Raw genomic sequence first — 18,697 nt, 5'->3', positions numbered from 1 at the left:
GGCCACATCTATCGCCTTAGTTAATAAATAATAAACATGACCACCAGGGGCGTCGAGGAGATGGCCAGCCCTGCCGTCAGTCCATTCGTTTTTTCATCTTTTATTAATTTTAACGTCTGCTAAGAGTTTGTTTTAATGTACTTTGGTTTGTTTATCTGGGGGGAGGGGGGGGGATCGGGGGAAACTTTTTTTCAAGTTCTTATCTCCCCGGAGATGTGATTGATTTTCGGATCACATTCTCCGGGCTCTGCGGCCTACCATCGCTGGAGCTGGGAGCCGCCTCGGACTGTTGTGAGTCCAACCGCAGGGCGCGGACTTAACGTCGGAGTGGATCCCTTGCCTGGAATCGCTCCCACCGCGGCCTGCAGACTTACCATCAAGGGCTCGCAGTCTCGGGAGAGGCTAGTCGGGAGCTCCAATGCCGCAGAAGGTTCAACCGGCCCCGACGCGAGGTTCAATCGCCCGACGTGGGGGAGCTGACATCCCCCCAATGCAGGAGCTGATCATCCCATCAACAGAGGGCCGAGGATGAACAAAAGGAAGGACTTGAGCTTTATATCGCCTTCCATCACAGTGAGGAATGTGTAGGAGTCACTGGGGTGGATGTTCTTGTTAAAATGGGTTTTTGAATCTGTTGCTTTTAATTGTATGACTGACCAGGCCAGTGAAATTCCTCGTATGTTACAAAACATACTTGGATTCTGATTCCGTTTAAAAAATCGCAACAAAAATATAACAAAAAGACAATTACCCCCGCGACAAACTACAACTAAAGTGCAATGCTGTGGCAGAGCGGAATTCCTCTCCGACCCCGCTGATGCTTCACTTTCCTCCAGTACGCCCGCGCTGGGCTCCCGAGGAAACCGCTCCAGCACCGCCTAACCGAAGCCGTTCCCAGCCGCTGCAGTTTCACACACATGCCGCGGCACCGGGGTGAGGGGTGCTTTCAATCCGGGTGGTCGGGAGGATGGAAGAGGGGTGGGAGGGACAGAGAGAGAGAGTGAGTCGACATGTGTTGTGATATGGAATTGGCTGTGTGTGTGTGTGAGAACTACTCTTGGATAAGTGTTGTGTGCGTTTTGTTTTACGTTTGCGGGCCGGATGAATTTGGGTTACGGGCCAGATCCAGCCCGTGGGCCGTAGGTTGCCGACCCCTGGTTCATAACTTTTTCAACAACCTTTATGTGGCAACTATTTGCATACCTTGTGTATGCAAGCAATGAATTTCACTGTGACTTGTTACATGTGACAATAAAGTATTAAATTCCATTCCATTCCATTCTATTAGTCTACGTCTGAGACCGTGCCCTCATCAGCTGTCTTAATTACTTCAAAAAACTACCTATCTCTATCCCTGTCTATCCAAATCAAGGTGAATCTTATCCATTATAGTCACCTATCATAAGTCTTAGGCTCACAGGTCTATAGTTCCCAGGTTTTTCTTTGCAACTCTTATTAGACTAAGGCACAACAGTATTCACCTTCCAGTCTAGCGGCACCTCACCCACATTCAACAGTGATTCATATATCACAGCCAGAACACCTACAATTTGTTCTCTAGTTTCCCACTGAGTCCTTGGGTATATGTGATCAGGTCTGGAAGATTTATCCACCTTTGTAAGTCTGGGGTTGTCAAGCATTCCCTTGACTGTCATGCAAACTGTCCTCAAGACACCTCCATGAACTTTCCTAAGTCCCCTAGTCTTCATGTCTTCCTCCACGGTAGAAATAGAGGAGAAATATTCACAGAATTCCTTGCCACATAGATCACCACTTTGGTTTCTGTGGGATCCTATTCTCGTTTTCACTTAATATAACATTTTGTTGGATTCTCTTTAATCTTATTTGCCACACTTGTCTCATGCCCCCTTTTTGCCCTCCGTTTTTCTTCATGTTCCTCACTCCCCTATACTCCTCATCCTACACTTGAACCCTGCTACCTATACCTTTCCCTCTCAATCCCATTCTCCTGCCTTCTCTCCATAACCTTTGACATCCATACTAATCAAGAACCTATCAATTTGCGTATTAAAATAGCCAAAGACCTCACCTCCACAGCCATCTGTGGCAATGAATTCCACAGATTTACCATCCATTGGCTAAAGAAATTCCTCATTTCCTTTCCAAAGGTACATCCTTTTATTCTGAGGCTGTGCCCTCTTGCCCAAGACTCACCCATTAGTGAAAACATCCTCTCCACATCCTCTCTATCCAGGCCTTTTATTATTTGATAAGTTTCAATGTTTCCCCTCAACCTTCTAAACTCCAGCGCATAGATACACTGAGTCGTCAAATGCTCATCGTACGTTAAATCACTCATCCCCGGGATCATTCTCGTAAGCTCCTCTGGACCCTCACCTTGCCAACATAACCCTCCTCAGATATGGGGCCCAAAACTGTTCACAATACTCCAAATGCGGGCTGCCAAGTGTCCTATAAAGCCTCAGCATTACAACTTTGCCTTTTCTTGAAATGAATGCTAACTTTGCACTTGCCTTCCTTACCACCGATTTAACCTTCAAATTAATTTTGTCATATTACTAGTGTCTTCCGCTGTGAATAGCTAGGATAGGTTAGAAGGGTCTTTGCCAAATGTAAGAAGGTGGGACTAGTGTACCTGGCGCATTTTGGTTGGCATCGACGTTGGGCCAATGTCTGACGTAAAAAAATATTCAATTTGCCTGCCATTATTTATCCACTGTTACAACTTCTCCAGCTACATTTTCTAGTGTTCAAATGTCCACGTCTACCTCTCTTTTACTCTTTATATATCTGAAGAAGCTTTTGGTGTCCTCTTTTATATTATTGGCTAGCTTACCTTTATATTTAATCTTTACTCCCCTTTGTGCCATTTTAGTTGCCTTTTGTTGATTTTTAAAGCTTCCCAATCTTCTAGCTTCCTGCTAATGTTTTCAATATTACATGCCTTCTTTTTTTACTTTTATGCTGTCTTTGACTTCCTTTGTAATCACAGTCACTTCATTCTTCCCTCAGAATCTTTCTTCTTCTTTGGAATCTTCCAAATTGTTCCCAGAAATTATTGGCCTTCCATCTCCACCGTTATTCCTGCTCGGGTCCCCTTCCAATCAACTTTAGCCAGCTCCTCCCTCATGCCTCTGTGGTTACCCTTAGTCAATAGTAATACCGACACATCGGATTTCAGCTTCCACCTTCCAAATTGAAGGTTGAATTTGATCGTATTACAGTCACTACCTCCTGGGGATTCCTTTACCTCAAGCTCCTTAATCAAATCCGATTGTATCTCCTGATATAATTTGCATCCTACATCCTGACTATATTGTGAGCATTCTAACATAACACCTTTAGTTCAGTGTTCACCCCCCCCCACTTTTCACATTGGTCCCCATTTTGTCTGACCTTAGACTCTTATCCCTTCTCAAACCTTCCATCCTATTACTTCTCTGGAGACTTCAGTAATCTCTCCTTTCCCATAGCTTCATCTATACATTTCCAATTTGTTGAACCCACCCCCTCACTATTTAGTTGAAAGCCCAATCTATGGCCCTATTGCCCTATCTAGGCTGTTCGCCAGGACCCTGGTCTCAGGAAGGTTGAGGTGGAGTCTGTCCTATCTGAGGTTCTGTTGACCCCGAGGTCATGTAGCTACAGCTCTAGTTTCCTCACATGGTCAATCAGCAGCTGCAGCAGGACAAATTTCCTAAAGGTGTATTTCTCACGGACACTGGAAGTTTCCCTGCCTTCCCAATTCCTTCAGGAGGAGTGTACTATTCCCTTAATTGCCATCCCTATCGCCTTAAGACCAATAAAGAGTCACAATAAGAAAAACGGACCTTGGAACACAGAACATCTTAGAAAATAGACCAGTACAATATCCGTGCCAAACATAATGCCAAGTTAAACTAATCTTATCTGACTGTACATGATCCATATTCCTCCATGCCCTGCATATCAATAGACAATAGGTGCAGGAGTAGGCCATTTGGTCCTGCCAGCCAGCACCACCATTCAATGTGATCATGACTGATCATCCCCAATCAGTACCCCGTTCCTGCCTTCTCCCCATGTCCCCTGACTCCGCTATTTTTATGAGCCCTATCTAGCTCTCTCTTGAAAGCATCCAGAGAACCTGCCCCCACCTGAGGCAGAGAATTCCACAGACTTACCACTCTCTGTGAGAAAAAGTGTTTACCTCATCTCCGTTCTAAATGGCTTACTCCTTATTCTTAATCTGTGGCCCCTGGTTCTGGACTCACCCAACATCGGGAACATGTTTCCTGCCTCTAGCGTTTCCAAACCCTTAACAATCTTATATGTTTCAATTAGATGCCCTCTCATCCTTCTAAACTCCAGAGTGTACAAGCCCAGCTGCTCCATTCTCTCAGCATATGACAGTCCTGCCATCCCGGGAACTAACCTTGTAAACCTATGCTGCACTCCCTCAATAGCAAGAATGTCCTTCCTCAAATGAGGGGACCAAAACTGCACACAATACTCCAGGTGTGGTCTCACTAGGGCTCTGTACAACTGCAGAAGGACCTCTTTGCTCCTATATTCAATTCCTCTTGTTATAAAGGCCAACATGCCATGTCCATGTGCCTATTTTCTAAAATGGCACTATCATACTGTATCTGCTTCCTCTTGCACCTTTGGCAATGCGTTGTCGGCTCCCACCACACTCTGTATAAAACTCTTGCTGCACGCGCCTCCTTTAAGCTTTGCCCCTCTGATCTTATAGTGAGGTCCTGCTGCTGCCTGCCAAAGGGAAAGTCATCATAAGAATCTTCTTCAACCACATCTTCTCAGTAGCAGGAAAATCCCTCCCCAAAGCACTGTGTAGTTCATTAAGAGATGAAAAGGACCATGATTTTCACCATATGTCAAATGAGAGAAGGGAAGCTGGAAACAGCATTATTAACTCGTATGTGGTTTTATTTGACCTCACAAAAGCTTACACGCTTATCAAGATAAATTAAATTTGATGCTTCTTAACTTCAACAATCTCAAGAAGTTTGTCCGCATCCTCCCGTCTGCTCCACGATGACGTTCAAAGCATGATCCTCATCAAGGAACACAGACTACAATCCCTGATAGATACAAAATGGTGGAGTAACTCATCGGGACAGGCAGCATCTCTGGAGAAGAAATGGGTGACATTTCAGGTCGAGACCCTTCTTCAGGCTGATAGTCAGGGGAGGGAGACTAGAGATATGGAAGGGTAATGTGTGAAAATGTCAGATCAAAGTAGATGATGTTCAAGTAACTGTCGAATGGTTCATTATTAGTTGAGGGGAAGGTGACAACGAGGCATCCAATCGGAAAAATTGAGCAGGAGGACAGTGCAACTATTTGGAGAACCAGGGTGGGGGAGGGAAGTAGAGAGAGGGACGGCAAGGGTTACTTGAAGTTAGAGAAATCAATATTCATAACACTGGGGCGTAAGCTGCCCAAGTGAGGTGCTGTTCCTCCAATTTGCATTAAACGGCCTCACGCTAACAGTGGAGGAGGCTCAGGACAGAAAGGTTGGTATGGGAATGGGAGTGGCGGTTTAGCAACAAGACGATCATGTAGGCCTAGCAGACTGAGCAGAGGTGTTCAGCAAAATGATCGCCGAGCCTGCGCTTGGTCTCGCCAATCCTGGTTCAGATTGCGGATAAGCAAGTCAATGCCATCACACCAACCCTCTTCTCAATCCCCTTCACAGCAATCATTTACCTCACTTCCAGCTGAAGTGCAACTAAACGATAGGATGAGTGGGGAAGTTTTATTGTCACAAGCCTCTCTGCAGACTCTAGATCACACTAACCGTGGTCATTATGTTATAGTCCGCAGACAAAACTTGTGTTTCTGCAGTCTTGGACGCTGACCTGCAAATGAATATTGATTCAGTACTCAAGCGTTAGAGGATGCTTCTTAGTATAAACATTGAGAAGTAAAAGATCCTCCACAAACCTGTAACACCATGCAACGCTCAACAAGTTCACAAGTTACAAGTTATAGGTGTAGAATTAGGCCATTCGGCCCATCAAGTCTACTCTGTCATTCAATCATGGCTGATCAAGCAAGATCCATGACAAAGCCCAGGTCAACATGGATCATTTCCCAGATCATGATGGCCAGCTCAGAGCAAGGACCATCTGAATGTACTTCACCATCTGCATGTACTCATGCAGAGAACAAAACAACTATTTTAAAACCAAGACGTCAAGGCCCAGGTCCACTGAGGAACAATGAATGCATGACAAGCGTGGAGAATTGACAGCGGGACCTCGAAGCACTCAAGGCACCACTAAGACTGTCTACACAATATTCCTTATGTCTATTGGCAGGATAGGGTAGCAGGAGCACATGGAAGCCATCTGCAGACAGTGGGTGGTGTGTACAAAAATGTTCAAAAACCTCAGTTGTTCTCTCAAGTAACCGCATGATGTAAACAATTTTCCTTCCAACACACATCAGCCTGTATATTGCCTTCATTGTTATTGGATGTAAATCTTCCAACACAATAACAGTGTGGAAGATCTTTACCAGAAGAAATGCAGGAATTAATGGGGCTGGCTCACAACTAAATTCTCATGGGCAAATGATGGTGGATAGCGAATGCTGGCCTTGCCAGCCATAACTACTGTAGATCCTGTAGGGATGACACAGTGGCGCAGCGGTAGAGCTACTGCCTTACTGCACTAGGGTTTGACCCGGACTCTGAATGTACGGATTTTGTACATTCTCCCCTGCGTGGGTTTACTCTGGGATCTTTGGTTTCCTCCCACACTCCAGAGAGGTACAGGTTTGTATGTAAATTGTCCCTAGTGTGTGTAGGATAATGCTAATGTGTGGGGCTCACTAGTCGGTGGGGACACGGTTGGCTGAAGGGCCTGTTTCCATGCTGTATCTATAAACTGAAACTAAACTAAATGCATGAATAAACATATCTACCTAATAAGAAGACATGTATAATATTTAACTGCACAGTATTGTCAGATTGGTGTAATGAACAATGTTAATGAAATTAAAGCATACAAAACATGTTAGGAATTTTTGAGAAACTAGCAATAGAACATAGGAAGTAGAACAGTACAGCAAATGGCCCTTCAGCCCACACTGTTTGTACTGAAAATGATGCCAAGTTAAACTGATGTCATCTGCCTGTACATGATCCATATCCTTTATTTCCATACATTTCCACATGTCTATCCAAAAGCTGGTTAAGCGTCACTATTGTATCTAACTCTACCACCAGCCCTGGTAATCCACTCTCTGTGTAAAAACGCCTGCCTGCCCTGCACATCTTCATTAAACGTTAGCCCTCTCACTTTATAGCTATGTCCTCTAGAGTTGGACATTTCCACCCTGGGAAAAAGGTTCTGACTGCCTACTCTATCTCAGCCTCTCATCATTTTAATGGTTCAATTCTGCTTACGTTGTCACTTGTGTGGTGCTAATGCAGGGATTTATTTCCCCCCCATAAAAGCAATCAGTAGAGACATACCCCTGATCCTCGATTAACAAGTGTACAGAATTAAGGGGCAGTCCCACTGCGGCAACCGAATTGGCGAGTTTAGGAAAATTTGAAAAAGTGTCATGTTGAGACCTCCTTCGACTTCCTTTGACTATGTTGAAGACTATCTATGACTACGATTACCTTTGACTCCCCTCGATTGCCTACGATTAACATGCCGACCTACCTACGACTTACCTCGACTAAACCTACGAGTTAAAAAAAAATATCGATTTTTTTTCCATGGCGACCTTTTTTTACTCGCGGGCATTTTTCAGCATGTTGAAAAATACGCCATGACGTAGTTGAGGCCTCGAGTACACGGGGACTACTCTCGAGCATGAAGGAGAGTTACAAAGACCTCCTAGGACCTCTTGTCGACCATGCTGTGAGTATGAGTCGAGAGCAAACTCTTCTGAACTCGCGGATTAGGTCGCTGCAGTGGGACAGCCCCTTTAATCTACTGAGCCCACATACAAAAGGCACCATGTTTTGGTTCCATTTTCAAAGTATATGTTCCAGTTCTTACGAGCGGTGACTGTTCCAGGCAAGTCCCAGGCTGTTGTGGACCCGCAGCCATCTCCTTCCCTGGATGACCAAGTCACTCTCCTTGCCACTTCCAGCAAGTCTCCTCTCAAACTCTGACGTTCCAGAGAGTATTATTCCAAGTTTATCCAACCATGGAGGCCATTTAAGACTGAGGGGAGAAAAAACTTTTTCACCCAGAGTGTTGTGAATTTGTGGAATTCCCTGCCACAGAGGGCAGTGGAGGCCAAATCACTGGATGGATTTAAGAGAGAGTTAGATAGAGCTCTTTGGGCAAGTGGAATCAAGGGATATGGGGAGAAGGCAGGCACGGGTTATTGATTGAGGCCGATCAGCCATGATCGCAATGAATGGCGGTGCTGGCTCGAAGGGCCGAAGGGCCGAATGGCCTCCTCCTGCACCTATTTTCTATGTTTCAACCTTACTTGTAGCAGAAATCCTCTAATGCATTCTGGTAAATCTCCTCTGCAAAGCCTCCACATCCTTCCTGTAAAGGTGGGCCAGAACTACAGATCAGAAAGAGAAAACTTAAAATGACAATACTACTGCACACCAATCTTTACATTGAGTGAAATTTATAAACTTAAACGCTCCTCCGCAATCTATTAATGATAACGATCATAAGGTCATAAATGACAGGAGCACAATTAGGCCATTCGGCCGGCCAAGTTTACTCCACCATTCAATCATGGCTGATCTATCTCTCATTCCTAACCTCATTCTCCTGCCTTCTTCCCATAACCCCTGACACCCGTACTAATCAATAATCTATCTATCTCTGCCTTAAAAATATCAATTGAAGGTCTGCATAGCCTTCTGTGGCAAAGAATCCACAGGTTCATGACCCTTTGACTAAATCAATTCCTCCCCATCTCCTTCCTAAAGGAACATCCTTTAATCCTGAGGCTATGACCTCTAGTCTTAGATTTTCCCACTGGTGGAAGCATCTTCTCCACATCCACTCTATCCAGGCCTTTCATTATTCGGTAAGTTTCAAGGAGGTCCCCCCTCATTCTTCTAAACTCCACCAAGAACATGCCCAGTGCCATCAAACACTCATGTGTTAAACCACTCATTCCTGGAATAATTCTTGTAAACCTCCTCTGGAACCTCTCCAGAAGCAAAACATCATTCCTCAGATATGGTGCCCAAAATTGTTCACAATACTCCAAATGTGTCCCGACCAACGGCTTTTAGAGCCTCAGCATTAAATCTCTGTTTTGGTATACAAACCCTCTTGAAACAAATGCTAGCATTGAGTTTGCCTTCCTTACTGCCATTTCAACTTGCAAGTTAATTTTTGGGGAATCCTGCACCAGCACTCCCAAGTCCCTTTGCACCTCGATTTCTGGATTCTCTCCCCATTTAAAAAATTGTCTACACCTTTATTCCTACTACCAAATGCATGACTCCACACTTTGCTACACGATAATCCATCTGCCACTTCTCTGCCCACTCTCCCAACCTATCCAAGTCCTTCTGCAGAGTCCCTGCTTTCTCTACACTACCTGCCCCTCCACCTATTATCATGTCTTCTTCAAACTTGGCCACAAAGCCTTCAATCCCCTCATCCAATCAAAAATGCCCTTTGAAACCATCTTCCTTAACAGCCTCATATGTGGCATTTTGTCAAAGGCTTTCTGAAAATCAATATAAACAACATCCACTGACTCTCCTTTGTCTGTCCTGCTATTTGCTTCTTCAAAGAATTCCTACAGATTTGTCAGGCAAGATCTCCCCTTCACAAAACCATGCTGACCTTGGCCTATTTTATCATGGACTTACGAAGTACTCCGTAACCTCATCCTTTATAATGAACTAAAATCTTACCAACCACATTCTCCACAAGATTAACTGGCCTATAGTTTCCACTATTCTGCTTTGTTCCCTTCTTGTACAGCGGGATAATATTAGCAATTTTCCAATTGTCTGGATCCACTATTAATGCCCCCCCCACCCTCTAAAGCTACCTCTTTGAAAAATGCCATGCTAATTAAGCTAGTTATCTTTATCTGTACAATATAAAAGAAAGCCCAATAGTTCTTTCTATTTGCTTTCAGTTTACTACAGATGGTAAAATAATACAGTTTCAGTGTGACCATGTGGAAAATATGTGATGCTTAACAGTAAATGCCTAACATTTTGATTTACAGTTAATCAAAACTCAAACTGGCCCTCTTCCTCACAAAATAAATAACCTTACACTTCACCTCGGTTTAGTTTAGCTTAGTTTAGAGATACAGCGTGGAAACAGGCCCTTTGGCCCACCTAGTCTGCACTGACCAGTTTTAAGGGTGGCACGGTGACGCAGCAGTAGAGATGCTGCCTTACAACAGCAGAGACCCAGGTTCGATCCTGACCTGTACGGTGCTGTCTGTACAGAGTTTGCATGTTCTCCTTGTGACCACATGGGTTTTCTCCAGGTACTCTGGTTTCCTTCCACACTCCAAAGAAATTTGTAGGTTAATTGGCTTCGATGAAAATTGTAAATTGTCCCTAGAGTGTAGTATAGTGCCAGTGTATGGGGTGATTGCTGGCTGACACAGACACAAAGGGCCGAAGTGATTGCTGGCGGGCACAGACTCGAAGGGCAGAAGGGCCTGTTTCTGCTCTGTATCTCTAGTATAATGCAGGGGTCGGCAATGCTTACAGTGCATTCAAAAAGTATTCAGACCCCTTCATTTTTTCCACATTTTGTTGCGTTACAGCCTTATTCTAAAATGAATTCAATTCTTTTTTTTATCATCAATCTTTACACACAATACCCCAGAATAATAAAGCAAAAACAGGTATATAGAAATGTTTGTAAAGTAGTTAAAAATAAATAACTGAAATATCACATTTACATAAGTATTCAGTCCCTTTACTCAGTACTTTGTTGAGGCACCTTTGGCAGCGATTACAGCCTCAAGTCCTCTTGGGTATGACACTACAAGCTTGGCACACCTGTATTTGGGTAATTTATCCCATTCTTCTCTGCAGATCCTCTCAAGTTCCTCGATGCACAGCTATTTTCAGATCCCTCCAGAGATATTCAATCGGGTTCAAGTCCGAGCTCTGGCTGGGCCACTCAAGGACATTCACAAACTTGTCACAAAGCTACTCCTGCATTGTCTTGGCTGTGTTCTTAGGGCCGTTGTTCTGTTGGAAGGTGAACCTCTGACCCAGTCTGAGGTCTTGAACGCTCTGGAGCAGGTTTTCATCAAGGATCTCTCTATACTTTGTTTAAGAGGGAACTGCAGATGCTGGAGAATCGAAGGTTACACAAAAAAGCTGGAGAAACTCAGCGGGTGCAGCAGCATCTATGGAGCGAAGGAAATAGGCAACGTTTCGGGCCGAAACCATACTTTGCTCCGTTCATCTTTTCCTCAATCCTGACTAGTCTCCCAGTTCCTGCCGCTGAAAAACACCCCCACAGCATGATACTGCCACCACCATGCTTCACCGTAGGTACGGTATTGGCCAGGTGATGAGCGGTGCCTGGTTTCCTCCAGACGTGACGCTTGACATTCAGGCCATAGAGATCAATCTTGGTTTCATCAGACCAGAGAATCTTGTTTAGGTGCCTTTTGGCAAACTCCAAGCTGTCATGTGCCTTTTACTGAGGAGTGGCATTGCAAGACCCGAAGACACAGTGGTCTCCATCATTCTTAAATGGAAGAACTTTGAAACCATACTCTACCATAAAGGCCTGATTGGTGGAGTGCTGCAGATATAGTTGTCCTTCTGGAAGGTTCTCCCATCTCCGCAGAGGAACTCTGGAGCTCTGTCAGAGTGACCATCAGGTTCTTGGTCCCTGACCAAGGCCCTTCTCCCCCGATTGCTCAGTTTGGCCGGGCGGCCAGCTCGATGAAGAGTTCCGGTGGTTTCAAAGTTCTTCCATTTAAGAATGACGGAGTCCACTGTGTCTTCGGGTCTTGCAATGCTGCAGAAATTGTTTTATATCCTTCCCCAGACCTGTGTCTCAACACAATCCTGTCTCGGATGTCTACGGACAATTCCTTCGTCTTCATGGCTTGGTTTTTGCTCTGACATGCACTGTCAACTGTGGGACCTTATATAGACAGGTGTGTGTCTTTCCAAATCATGTACAATCAATTTAATTTACCAATTGTGGACTCCAATCAAGTTGTAGAAACATCTCAAGGATACTCAATGGAAACAGGATGCACCAAAGCTCAATTTAGAGTGTCATAGCAACCAGTCTGAATACTGATGTAAATGTGATATTTCAGTTATTTCTTTTGAATTACTTTGCAAATATTTCTAAACACCTCTTTTCGCTTTTATATTATGAGGTATTGTGTGTAGATTGATGATATAAAAAAAAGAATTTTATTCATTTGAGAATAAGGCTGTAACGTAACAAAATGTGGAAAAAGTGAAGGGGTCTGAATACTTTCTGAATGCACCGTATCTGCTTGAATTATTTTTTTTGGACAACTTTTATGTTATCTCAACAGAATTACTTCTCTTTAAGACTTTCCACTGTTATGTCCCAAGTGCCTTTTCTCAAGTAAATCCATGGGGAGCATCAAAATTCCTCCAAGATGCTTTAACACGGCCATCTGTCACTGTACAATCAGATTAAACACCCACATGCCAAGGCTATTAATGTGGAGCAGATTACATCATTACACCACTGTACCTCAGTACACGTGACAATAAACTAAACTGAAACTGAAACGGAAACTAAGCATTTTTAAAGTGTCTTTATTAAACCTTGTTAATCAATAAATTATCATGAACTTGGATCCCCATTTTACAGCTGGAATAACTTAGTGGCAGAACTTTTTCCATTATCAAACTCAGGCAGCAAAGTGATTAATGCAATATTTCATGTGTGTGGTGCTGAAATTTGCAATATGTCACAAAGTAACTTAGTTTGTTTATGAGGTTAACAAATTCCCAGTTCTCCCACCAGTCTCACTGTCTCCGACTACATTCTATCTTTCTTACGCCCACTGCCCTGACATCAGTCTGATGAAAAGTCTCGACCCGAAATGTCACCCATTCATTCTCTCCAGAGTTGCTGCATGTCCCGTTGAGTTACTCCAGCTTTTTGTGTTGATCTTTGGTTTAAACCAGCATCTGTTTGGCAAGATGGCGCCTGCCTGCGGCGACTTTTACGTCACTACAACTTCCAACAACTTACCTGGATCTGAAAAACGGTAGAAATCGGTGCCGTTTCGGACAAGCTGCTTGAGCACCTCAAGGCTCTCGCAATTTCACGATCTCCCGCAGCTGCGGGAACCCCGGACTTTAAACTTTCCCACGCTGGCTGTGGAACTCCCGACCTGACTGAGGATCCCAGGTACGGTACCTGGAGACCCCGGGATGACCCCCAGAGCCAACGGGCTGGATCTCCCAGGAACAACGGAGCTGGAGCTGCCGTCTGTGAGGGAATCCCCGTTCCAGCGCTGGTCCGCAGAAACAGCAGGTACAACAACTACAGTACCTGGGAACAAAGGGGAAGCCTCCATTGTGACCGGAAACGTGGCCGTCGGGCAGGACTTCAGGTCAGAATGAAGTGCTGGGGATTTCGGCCCCCTCTCCCTACTATCCTACTGGCTAATGTACAGTCCCTTGAAAACAAAGTGGAGGACTTAAGGGCAAGACTGCTTTATCAAAGGGAGCTGAGGGAATGCTCTGTGTTCTGTTTCACAGAGACATGGCTCACCCCCAGCTCCCCAGACTCAGCGGTCCAGCCTGAAGGGTTCTCCATCCACCGTATGGACCATACACTGGCATCTGGGAAAGGGAGAGGAGGGGGCGTCTGCCTCATGGTCAACTCTGCGTGGTGTTCAGACGTGGCAGTCCTGTCCAACTCCTGCTCTCCACACCTCGAACATCTGGCGGTGAAGTGCCGTCCCTTCTACCTCCCAAGAGAATTCACCTCCGTTATCCTGACCGCGGTCTACATCCCACCCCAGGCAGACGTCCGTCTGGCACTGGAGGAGCTGCACGCCGTGGTCAACAAACACCAGACGTCTTACCCCGAGGCATTTACCACCATTGCTGGGGACTTCAATAAGGCGAACCTCAAGAAATCACTCCCCAACTTCCACCAACATGTCTCCTGCTGCACCAGAGGACCTAACACCCTCGACCACTGCTACACCACCATCAAGAATGCCTATCGTTCTATCCCTCGCCCTCACTTCGGTAAATCCGACCATACCGCGGTGCTGCTTCTTCCTGCCTACAGGCAGCAATTGAAGAGCGCACCCCCAGAAGTGAGGACAGCACAGAGCTGGTCGGGGGGGGTGGGCAGAAGAACAACTCCAGGACTGTTTGGAGTCTGTAGACTGGGCAATGTTCAAGGACTCGGCAACGGACTTGAACGAATACGCCACAGTCGTTACAGACTTCATAAAGAAATGTGTGGAGGACTGCATCCCTACAAAAACCTTCCGAGTGTTTCCCAATCAGAAACCTTGGATGAACTTTGAGATCCGCACTCTCCTGAAGTCCAGACACAGGGCATTCATGTCCGATGATACAGTGGCCTACATGAAGACCAGATACGACCTTGGTAAGGCCATCAAAAAGGCCAAAAGGGACTTCTGCTCCAAACTGGAGGATGAGACAGATGTTCGGCAGCTGTGGCGGGGCCTGAATGCAATCACCTCCTACAAGGCGAAACCAGGAGGCAGCTCGAATGTCGGTGTAACATCACTCCCTGACGAGCTCAATGCGTTTTACGCACACTTTGACAGGGAGAATACTGATGTGCCTTCCCGATCCCCCATTCGCTGTGATGGCATTTCAGTCTCAGTCACAGAGGCCGATATCAGGAAATCCTTCAGAGGGGTGAACCCCCGAAAAGCACCTGGTCCTGATGGTATACCCGGTCGTGTTCTAAATACCTGTGCGGACTAACTGGCGGGAATTTTTACGGACATTTTCAACCTCTCACTTCTGAGGGCTGAGGTCCCCACCTGCTTTAAAAGGGCATCAATTATACCGGTGCCCAAGAAGAGTAAGGTGACGTGCCTCAATGACTATCGACCAGTGGCACTAACGCCGGTGGTGATGAAGTGCTTTGAGAGGTTGATCATGGAGCAAATCAACTCCTACCTCGACAAAAACCTGGACCCACTGCAGTTCGCTTACCGCCACAACAGATCAACGGTGGATGCGATCTCGCTGGCCCTCCACTCCGCACTGGACCACTTGGACAACAAAAACTCATATGTCAGGCTGTTATTCATCGATTACAGCTCGGCATTTAATACAATCATCCCCTCCAAACTGGTTACCAAACTCGCAGAACTGGGTCTCTGCGCATCCCTCTGCAACTGGATCCTCGACTTCCTCATCCACAGACCACAGTCTGTTCGTATTGGTGGAAATGTGTCAGCCTCGATAACAATCAGCACGGGAGCACCTCAAGGCTGCGTGCTCAGCCCCCTGCTGTACTCACTCTATACCCATGACTGCGTAGCGAATCACAGTGCGAACTCCATCATCAAGTTCGCTGACGACACCACTATTGTGGGGCGTATCACTGATGGGGATGAGTCAGAGTGTAGAAGGGAGATCGAGCAACTGTCCATATGGTGCCAGCGCAATAACCTGGCCCTCAACACCAGCAAAACCAAGGAACTGATTGTGGACTTTGGAAGGAGTAGGAGGGGGACCCACAGCCCCATTTATATCAACGGGTCGATGGTTGAAAGGGTCAAGAACTTCAAATTCCTGGGCGTGCACACCTCTGAAGATCTTTCCTGGTCCGAGAACACTAACGCAATTATCAAAAAAGCTCATCAGCGCCTCTACTTCCTGAGAAGATTACGGAGAGTCGGTTTGTCAAGGAAGACTCTCTCTAACTTCTACAGATAAACTCACTTGAACTTGAACTTACACATTATAAATTGCCTTGCTGAAATCCATATAGACGATGTCTATGGCTTTAAAGGTAGACACAAAATGCTGGAGTAACTCAGTGGGACAGGCAGCATCACTGGAGAGAAGGAATAGTTGACATTTCGGGTTAAGACCCATCTTTGTGGCTTTGTCCTCATCAACCTATTTTGGTTACTCAAGTTCAAGTTCAAGTTCGAGTGAGTTTATTGTCATGTGTCTCTGTATAGGACAATGAAATTCTTGCTTTGCTTAAGCACAACAGAAAATAGTAGGCATTTACTACAAAACAGATAAATGTGTCCATATACCATGATATAAATATATACACACATGAATAAATAAACAGATTAAGTGCAAATAGCAGAAAGTGGTTATTAATAATCAGGGTTTTATCCGAGCCAGGTTTAATAGCCTGATGGCTGTGGGGAAGGAGCTATTCCTGAACCTGGTTGTTGCAGTCTTCAGACTCCTGTACCTTCTACCTGAAGGTAGCAGGGAGATAAGTGTGTGCCCAGGATGGTGTGGGTCTTTGATCATACTGCCAGCCTTTTTGAGGCAGCGACTGTGATAAATCCCCTCGATGGAAGGAAGGTCAGAGCCGATGATGGACTGGGCAGTGTTTACTACTTTTTGTAGTCTTTTCCTCTCCAGGACGCACAAATTGCCAAACCAAGCCGGTCAGCATGTTCTCGATTGTGCACCTGTAGAAGTTAGAGAGAGTCTTCCTTGACAATCCGACTCTCCGTAATCTACTCAGGAAGTTGAGGCACTGATGAGCTTTTTTGATAATTGCGTTAGTGTTCTCGGACCAGGAAAGATCTTCAGAGATGTGCACGCCCAGGAATTTGCCTCCTGGTTTCGCCTTGTAGGAGATGATTGCATTCAGTCCCCGCCACAGCTGCCGAACATCTGTCTCATCCTCCAATTTGGAGCAGAAGTCCCTTTTGGCCTTTTTGATGGCCTTAGCAAGGTCGTATCTGGTCTTCATGTAGGCCACTGTATCATCGGAGGTGAATGCCCTGTGCCTTGACTTTAGAAGAGTGTGGATCTCAAAGTTCATCCAAGGTTTCTGATTGGGAAACACTCGGAAGGTTTTTGTAGGGATGCAGTCCTCCACACATTTCTTTATGAAGTCTGTAACGACTGTGGCGTATTCGTTCAAGTCTGTTGCCGAGTCCTTGAACATTGCCCAGTCTACAGACTCCAAACATTCCTGGAGTTGTTCTTCTGCTCCCCCCCCCCCCCCCCCCCCCCCCCCCCCCCCCCCCCCCCCCACCCCCACCCCCCCCCACCCACCCCGACCAGCTCTGTACTGTCCTCACCTCTGGGGGTGCGCTCTTCAATTGCTGCCTGTAGGCAGGAAGAAGCAGCACCGCGGTATGGTCGGATTTACCGAAGTGAGGGCGAGGGATAGAACGATAGGCATTCTTGATGGTGGTGTAGCAGTGGTCGAGGGTGTTAGGTCCTCTGGTGCTGCAGGAGACATGTTGGTGGAAGTTGGGGAGTGATTTCTTAAGGTTCGCCTTATTGAAGTCCCCAGCAATGGTGGTAAATGCCTTGGGGTAAGATGCCTGGTGTTTGTTGACGACGGCGTGCAGCTCCTCCAGTGCCAGACGGACGTCTACCTGGGGTGGGATGTAGACCGCGGTCAGGATAACGGAGGTGAATTCTCTCGGGAGGTAGAAGGGACTGCACTTCACCGCCAGATGTTCGAGGTGTGGAGAGCAGGAGTTGGACAGGACTGCCACATCTGAACACCACGCAGAGTTGACCATGAGGCAGACGCCCCCTCCTCTCCCTTTCCCAGATGCCAGTGTATGGTCCATAAGGTGGATGGAGAACCCTTCAGGCTGGACCGCTGAGTCTGGGGAGCTGGGGGTGAGCCATGTCTCTGTGAAACAGAACACAGAGCATTCCCTCAGCTCCCTTTGATAAAGCAGCCTTTCCCTTAAGTCCTCCACTTTATTTTCAAGGGACTGTACATTAGCCAGTGGGATAGTAGGGAGAGGGGGCCGAAGTCCCCTGCGCTTCATTCTGACCTGAAGTCCTGCCCGACGGCCACGTTTCCGGACACAATGGAGGCTTCCCCTTTGTTTCCAGGTACTGTACTTGCTGTACCTGCTGTTTCTGCGGACCTGCGCTGGAACGGGGATTCCCTCACAGACGGCAACTCCAGCTCCGTTGTTCCTGGGAGACCCAGCCCGTTGTCTCTGGGGGTCATCCCGGGGTCTCCAGGTACCGTACCTGGGATCCTCAGTCGGGCCGGGAGTTCCACAGCCAGCGTGGGAAAGTTTAAAGTCCGGGGTTCCCGCAGCTGCGGGAGATCGTGAAATTGCGAGAGCCTTGAGGTGCTCAAGCAGTTTGTCCGAAACGGCACCGATTTCTGCCGTTTTTCAGATCCAGATAAGTTGTTGGAAGTTGTAGTTGAGCCTTTTATTTTCCGGAGCTCCGCAAAAGTCGCCGCAGGCAGGCGCCATCTTGCTCTCGCATCTTGCATTACTTTTTCAAATACCTCAATGAAATTAGTAAAACATGATCTTCCATGTACAAAACCACGCGGACTATCCCATATTAGGCCATGTTTATCCAATTGTATATATATATCATCCTCCAGAATCCAGCCCATTAACTTGCCTACCACAGATGTTTGGCTCACCACTCTATAGTTACCAGGCTTTTCCTCACAGCCCTTCGCAAATAGAAGCACAACATTGGGCATCCCCAATCCTCTAGCATCTCACCCATGTCTGATAATGATTTATATATCTTAGTTATATCGCCTGCAATTTCTGCTCCATTTCCCAC

Source organism: Leucoraja erinacea, chromosome 14 (genome assembly GCF_028641065.1).
Source record: "Leucoraja erinacea ecotype New England chromosome 14, Leri_hhj_1, whole genome shotgun sequence".
Classification (NCBI taxonomy): domain Eukaryota; kingdom Metazoa; phylum Chordata; class Chondrichthyes; order Rajiformes; family Rajidae; genus Leucoraja; species Leucoraja erinaceus.
The sequence above is the reverse complement of the archived record's forward strand: the minus strand, read 5'-3'. Positions refer to the sequence as shown.